Consider the following 8,185-nt stretch of genomic DNA (forward strand, 5'->3'; position numbering starts at 1 on the left):
ACCATCTGGTCCTGTGCATTTTTTGGTAGGTGGTAGGGTGGTTTTTGACAACAGCTTCTAATTCTTCGCGACTAACAGGTCTATTTAGATTGTTCACCTGGTCCTGGTTTAACTTTGGTATATGGTATTTATCTAAAAACGTGTCCATTTCTTTTACATTTTCCAGTTTTGTGGCATATAGGCTTTTGTAGTAAGATCTAATGATTCTCTGAATTTCCTCTGTGTCTGTGGTTATGTCCCCCTTTTCATTTCTGATCTTATTAATTTGCATATTCTCTCTGCCGTTTGATTAGTTTGGATAGGGGTTTTTCAATCTTGTTGATTTTCTCCAGGAACCAGCTTTTTGTTTCATTGATTCTTTGGATTGTTTTCTGTGTTTCTATTTTGTTGAATTCAGCCCTCAGTTTGATTATTTCCAGTCTTCTACTCCTCCTAGGTGAGTCTGCTTCTTTTTTTTTTCAAGAGCTTTCAGGTGGGCTGTTAAGTCTCCAATGTGAGCTTTCTCTGTTTTTGTTAAGTGGGCACTTAGTGCTATGAACTTTCCTCTCAGGACTGCTTTCATAGTGTCCCATAAGTTTGAGTATGTTGTTTCTTTATTTTCATTGAATTCAAGGAAGACTTTAATTTTTTTCTTTATATCTTCCTTGATCCAGGTGTGGTTCAGTAGTTGAATGTTCAGTTTCCATGAATTTGTAGGCTTTCTGGGGGTAGCATTGTTGTTGAATTCTAACTTTAATCCATAGTCATCTGATAAGACACAGGTGGTTCTGACTGAACTCTTCCCATTCATTAATCCCTATTGACTAGTGGCACGGAAAGGGGGTTCTTTAACAAAGCATTATACATAACACCTCTACCAAACTAAACATAAACTTTTTTTTGTAGTTGAATGCAGAAATTCGGTTTTTTTCCACCTTTTTTCCTCCTTTTACACTGCAAGTCAAAGCTCACTGGCCTAGGAACAGCCTCTATCTGCCAACCTTTGGCCAGTGAAGAGGATTCAGAGAAAATAATACAACCATCAATCAGAAAAAGGAGGGGTGACAAAGGAAAATAATTAGGCTGTAGCCTCAATTGTGCATTCCGTGCAAGATGCCTTGACTCGCCGCAGCGGTAACAGTTGACTTCACTTGTCTTGCTGCAATTGATGGCTACATGACCAGTTTCATCACACCTATAGCACTTCACCTTGGTGCAGTCTTTTTGAATATGTCCAAATTCACCACAAGTGTAGCACTTCTGCTCATCCGCGTGGTCACAGTCACGGGCCAGATGGCCTGGCTTGCCACAGTTATAGCAGTATTGCTCTCGCTCTCTCTTGGGGTCCTTGCAGCCCTAGGCAATGTGGCCACCTCTACCGCAGTTATAGCAGGCATCCTCCTGAAGATCACAATCCTTGGCAAGATGACCAGACTCACCACAGTGGTAACAGATATCAGGAAGAGATGAGGAAACAAACTGGAACCCTCTGTCCGAGGTAAAACCACCTCTGCCACAGCTTCTCATTCCATGACCCCAACCTCCACCAGTAGGGCACTCCCTGGCCCAGTGGCCAGATCTTCCACACTTGAAGCATTCGTTGCTACTCATAGCTGCAGTTAGAGCTTTGGCGTCTGAGCTGCCCACAGTGGTGGAGACTCAGATGCAGGCCCTGGAAGACGACTCGCAAAGCAGTGGCTGTTTATTTTCAGAGTCCTTGCCTGCGCCACACGCAGGTTTGCCTGTAGTTCATATTCTTAACATTAATTAATAAAATTTTGACAAGCTATCTAGCATTGGCAGAGTACTACAACTACCGTAGCTGCAAGACAAGATTTTAAATTCTCTTTGGTTGTTTTCTAGCTATATAACTAAAAGATGCTTTTCACTGTACAGAATACAATTGTCACCATCATTTCTGACATGCATATACTGCCATTTCACAAAAAAATTTTAGTACAGATTATGAAGAATAAAAATGCTAACATGTTTAAAATTTATATTGTCACAATCTCAAACAATTTTTATAAGTTCCAGGTAGCCAACTTGGAGAATTCACCTCAAACATGTCAGATGTACCCATCCCTCAATTACCAAGCCCTAAGCAGCCCACCTCTTCCCATATTTTCCTGGCCCTGATACCCTCCTCTTCAGTCACCAGGAACTAAAGATTTTTTTTCCCTAAACTTAACCTTATGCTCTGTACTGCCAGCACCTTGTCAGGTCCAAGAGACACCAGACAATTCCACAGAGCCTGGATAACAGTGAAAAACAGCAGCCCCAGGATATGGCAGCACTCCAGCTGTCTCAGGTGATCCTATGCATCAAATCAGCAGGATGAAGTCTTGAGAACTTGGCACTAAATTCTTTAAAGCTGCCATATCTTTTTAATAAAATCAGAAGTGAGAAATGTTAGTGTTCAATCATAGTGTCAGAAGCAGATGGTAACCTGTTCCTTTAAAAAAGGCTAGCTCTGGGAGTGTCCTTAAGGAGCAGGCAAGCAATGCCCAAATGATCATGAGAAGTAGGCAAGCAAGGCCTGAGCAACACCTGGGAGAAGGCATGCAAAGCCCCAGTGACCTCCAGGAGCAGGTCTGAGTGATCCTAAAGGGGCAGTCCAGTAATGCTTGTGTGACCTCAGTGAACAGGCAAATGACCAAGTATAATCCAGAAGCAGTGAGTAACCAATGGGAGCAGGGAAGCAAGGCCTGAGCAACCTCCACCAGCATGCAGGAAGGACCAAGCAACATACTTGAGTGCCTGATCAACCTCCAGGTGTGATGAACAACTTCATCGGAGAACAGACAAACAAGGTCCAAGTGACCTCCAGGAGCAGGAAGGAAGGCTCAAGCAAACTCAGGGAGTACCAAACAACCTATGTGACTGAAATCATTGTCAGGAATCCACCTTGAGGAGCAACCATGTGAGCCTCCCACCTGGAAGAGTGATCACTAGAAAGACATCCCCAACTGTAAAATTAGAGGAAAAGATGGGTAGACAACAAGAGAAGAATACATTCAACAACACAAAGAGCAACAAGGGACTACTAAAAACTACTGGTTCTACAACAGCAAGACTTGAACATCCCAACACAGATGAAGCAGGAGAAAATGACCTTAAAATAACATTAGAAAAATGTTTGAGGTCCTTAGAGAGGAAATGTAAAATCTCAAAGAAGTAGAGGGAAAGACAAAAAATAGGAAGAAATCGATAATACCCTTAAAGAAAAGCAAGAGCAGTCAGGGTTCCCTGCCCTGTGGTAAGTGAGAGGGAGGGGGAGAGGAGTGGGGGGAAGGGGAGAGGGGTGGGAGGAGGGGGAGAAGAGTGGGAGGAGGGGGAGAAGAGTGGGAGGGGGGGAGGGAAAGGGGAGGCTGGGAGGAGGTGGAAATTTGTTTTTTTTTTCCTTTATTCTTTTATCAATAAAAAAAAAATAATCAAAAAAAAAGAAAAAAAAAGAAAAAAAAAGAAAAGCAAGAAATAACAAAACAGAAAATACAAAACAAGGTAATTCTGGAAATGGAAAATGTGGGTAAATGATCAGGAATGACAAAAGCAAGCATAAACAATAGAATACAAGAGATTGAAGAAAGATTGTGAGGTATTGGAGATACAAAAGAGGAAATAGAATCAATCATATGTCAAACAAAATGTTAAGTCTAAGAATAGTTTAACACAAAATATCCAGGAAATATGGGGCACTATAAAAAGAGCAAACCTAAGAAAAACAGGCATAGAAGGAGGAGAAGTTCAACTGAAAGGTACAGAAAAAATATTCAACATAATCATAAAAGAAAACTTCCCCAACCTAAAGAAGGACATGTCTATGAAAGTAGAAGGAGGTTACAGAACACTAAATAGACTAGAAAAGAAAAATGAGTCCCCTCACTATATAATTAAAAAAAAACTAAACATACTGAATAAAGAAAGAATATTAAGAGCTGAAAAGAAAAAAAGTCCAAATAACATATAAAGGCAGACATATCAGAATTACACTTGACTTCTCAATGGAAACAATGAAAACCAGGAGGTCCTGGTCAAGCATTGTATAGACATTAAGAAACCATGGATGCCAGCCAAGAAAACTACACCCAGCAAAATTTTCAATCAACATAGACAGAAAAAACAAGATATTTCTAAATAAAACCAGGTTAAAACAACACCTAGTCACAAATCCAGCCCTATACAAAGGAATAGAAGGAAAATTCCAATCCAAGAAATTAAGCGACACCAACAAATACATAAAAAAGATAACCTCACAACAGCAAATCCTATAGAAGGGAAAAGCATACACAATTATATCACCAAAAACAAAAACTACAATTACAGGAAATAACAATCATTGGTCATTAATATTCCTCAATATAAATGTACTCAACTCACCTATGAAAAAACACAGGCTAAAATATTGGTTATGAAAACATAATCTATTCCTTCACTACATTCAGGAACACACTTCAATTTCAAAGATAGACATCATCTCAGAGTAAAGGGTTGAGAAAAATTTTTTTTTCAATCAAATGGGCATAAGGAAAAAAAAACTAGTGTAGCTATCCTATTATCTAACTAAATAGGCTTCAAATTAAGTTAAACAAAATAGACAAAGAAGGACATTTCATGTTTTTCACAGGGAAACTTCTCAAGCAGAAATCTCAATTCTGAACATCTATTCACCTTCAGATCTCAAAGAAAAATTACTAAAGCATAAGCTGCATATTAAGCCATATGCATTAATAGTGTGAGGCTTCAACACTCCTTTCTCATCACTAGACAGGACTGCCAGACAGAAACTTAACAGAAAAATAAGGGAAATAACAGTTGCTATGACTCAATGAACTTAAGAATCACCCATCCAAACAGATTCAATACAATGTCCATCAAAATCCCAGCAAAATTCTTCACAAATCTCAAAAGAATAATACTCAACTTCATATGGAAATCAAGTACTCAGGATAGCAAAAACAATCTTGTATGATAAAGAAACTTCTGGAGGTATTACCCTTCATGACTTCAGACTCTACTATAAAGCTATAGTAATAAAAACAGCCTCATATTTACATTAAAACAGACAGGAGTACCAACGGAATTGAATCAAAAACCCAGATATCAATCCACATACATATGAACACTTGATTTTTGACTAAGAAGATAAAATAGAAAAAAAAGAAAGCATATTCAACAAATGGTGCAGATAAAATTATATATCAATATAAGAGAGAATGCAAACAAATCCATATTTATTACCATGTACAAAATTCAAGTACAAATGAATCAAAGACCTCAACATAAAACAAAGCACACTGAACTTCATAGAAAAGAAATTGGGGAGTATACTTGAAAGCATTGTCACTGGAGACCACTTCCTAAATATGATCCCAGTAGCAAAGACATTGAGAGCAACAATTAGTAAATGGCACCTCAAGAAACTGAGAAGCTTCTGTAAAGCAAAGGGTAGAATAAACAAAATAAAATGGCAGCTTACAGACTGGGAAAATTTCTTCATGACCTGACAGAGGACTCAATTCCAAAATATGCAAAGAACTCAAGAAAAATGACAACAAAATAACAAATAATTCAAAAAAATGGAGATGGGATATGGTCCTAAACAGAGAACTGTAGTAATAGGGGCGGCGGCAGGGTTGCGTCCCCAAATCCCCAGCCGCCCGGCTCCGGCTAGCTTATGGCCCGAAATAATTACACGGACACTGTATTCTTTTAAACACTGCTCTGGCCCATTTCTAATCATCTGTGTAGCGCCCCTAGGTGCGCTTACCGGGAAGATTCTAGCCTAAGTCCATCCTGGGTCGGAGCTGGGGCATGGTGTGCGTCTTCCCTGGAGCAGGTAGCATGGCGTCTCTGCTGAGGCGTCTGCTCTGGAGAGGAGAGCTGTCGAGTCTGAGCTCACTTCCTCTTCCTCCCGGCATTCTGTTCTGTTTACTCCACCCACCTAAGGGTGGGCCTATCCAATGGGCCTAGCAGTTTCTTTATTGCTTAGAGCCAATGAAATATATGACACTCCCACATCACTTCCCCTTTTTCTGTTTAAACAAAAAAAAGGAAGGCTTTAACCTTAACATAGCAAAATTACATATAACAAAACAGTTATCAAGTAAAAGTTACATCAGAAACATTTATACATATAACAAAATTGACCTTAAATCTCTATAAATAAAGCAAAATCTATACTAATGCAAATTATTCATACCTATATCATATCCCCCTTTAAATGTAAAAGAACATTTATAAACTATATTTGGGAACATGGGCGCAGTTTTTTCTCTCCAAACTGCTTCCTGCTGAATGGGGGCGTCGTTAATGATTTTAGGGTGTAACCTGTGTGCCAGGTTTATCTCAGTTGGCAGTTGAGCAAGGCAATTTTCTGAAGATGTTCACAGCAACCCTTCAGGAGGACGTGGTCCATCATACCAAATTGGAATTGAAGAAATGAACAGGGTCTCATCCTCTGTGAAAACAAAAGAAGACTCTCTCCAAAGCATCATATCCTTAGACCCAAATTCTGAAATCATACCCTCATGATATCCGTTCTGGTTCCACTTGGCAGCCCATATAATAAAATGTCTCTCTGTACTTAGCTCCTTCGCAGTCAAAAATTTTAAAGAAAACACAATGTACATAATCCAGACTCTCTGTGGATTTTCCATCTTTACGCGGCTTATTTTTATTTATATCTATAACTATCTGTACTCTGTCTCTTTAAAGACTTTAATTTTACTTTTTTCTTTTTAAACCATTAACTTTATTCTCTATATTCTTTTTCTTCTCTCTCCCAAGCCTACGTACATTCATCCAACAGTGTGACTCATTTAGTGGTCTGAATCTGTCCTATTGTGAATCTGCAATTTTTTACCATCCAGGAGCACTTTTGATTTGCGCCTTTAAATCACTAGGCGCTTAAGAATCTAAGCTGTGACATTCCTAGGTTAACTTTTTGCTTTTTGAGCATATATCTTTGACCTGGAATAACCCTGTAGACCAGGCTGTCTTTGAACTCTCAGAGATCCGCCGTCTCTGCCTCCCAGGCATTGGGATTAAAGGCGTGTGCTACTACACCTTGAACTCACAGAGATCTGTTTATCTCTGCCTTCTAAGCACTGGGATTAAAGGCGTGTGCTACCACACCTTGAAGTCACAGACGTTTACTTTAAGAATTTTAACTTTTAGTCTGCATATATTTTTAACACACTTTAAACCATTCAGAAATTTTCTCTGTCTTTGAATCTCTCTTTACTGTATATCTCTCTGTTTCTGACCACCTGAGTCTTTAATTTACCAAGCAATATCAGTAGGACTAAAGGCGTGGGCTTTGCCAGCTAGATCCAGTCCATTCCTTAGCTTTCCAGCCTCATGGCGGAAATACAGGCTGCAGCCATGTTTATAGCATTTCAAGGTCCCTGCCAGCCAGCGAGCTACAACAGACAACACTCAAGTCCTCTCTTGGTAGCCGGCCCTCCTGCCTCAAACAGTCAGAGTTTGCCCTGGCAGGATGGCCCAGAAAGCCGGCATTTTTAAACGGGCAGCTTTTTTCCTGCTACGGCTGAAAAACCGAAAAGCATGCGTTCAGCTTTTCGTCACCACCGTTTAAGTGTTTCGTGGCAGGACCTCTTAATGAGCTGCAGGGTTTTGCAGCTGAAGCTGAGTCAGGAAGCCTCTTGGGGCTACCAGGTAGGAGCGGCACTCAGCACTTTAATTCTGAGACTGAGCGTGCAGCACAGAAATTCTTTTCATCCAAGTAACATCCAAATCTGACACGCAGAGCACTGTGCAGTCTGAAAACACGTCTCTGTATGGCAGCAGGAATCCGCCATGCTCTTCCGCCTGCCTAAGCCTGATTCTGCCTTCAGCCCAGGAGCAGGCGGGGAGCTCTGAGTCATCATCAAGGTCTCAGAGCACTCTCCTTCCGATCCCAAGCAGGAACACAAACCTAAAGCCAGAGTTTGCACTGGCGGCAAAACCCCGGGAAGCCACACTTTAAAATAACGCAGCTTTTTTTCTGCTGCTGTTGCTGAATCAGGAAATCTCTCTACAGCACGCCACGAACAAACAGCAAAAATCTGTGTTAAACTCTCTCTCCCTTATTTTTAAGCCTTCTCAGGTTTTTTAAGTGGGTTTAGTTAGCCACACGTCTGGGCGTCATTTGTAGTAATAAGGACGGCGGCAGGGTTGCGTCCCCAAATCCCCAGCCGCCCGG

General features: G+C 40.4%; 1 pseudogene; it reads right to left on the reverse strand.

The window, feature by feature from the left end:
- Nucleotides 1-772: 772 nt before the first annotated feature.
- LOC142855661 (CCHC-type zinc finger nucleic acid binding protein pseudogene) lies at nucleotides 773-1,715 on the reverse strand (annotated as a pseudogene).
- Nucleotides 1,716-8,185: the final 6,470 nt, after the last annotated feature.

This window comes from Microtus pennsylvanicus, chromosome 8 (assembly GCF_037038515.1).
Source record: "Microtus pennsylvanicus isolate mMicPen1 chromosome 8, mMicPen1.hap1, whole genome shotgun sequence".
Taxonomy (NCBI): domain Eukaryota; kingdom Metazoa; phylum Chordata; class Mammalia; order Rodentia; family Cricetidae; genus Microtus; species Microtus pennsylvanicus.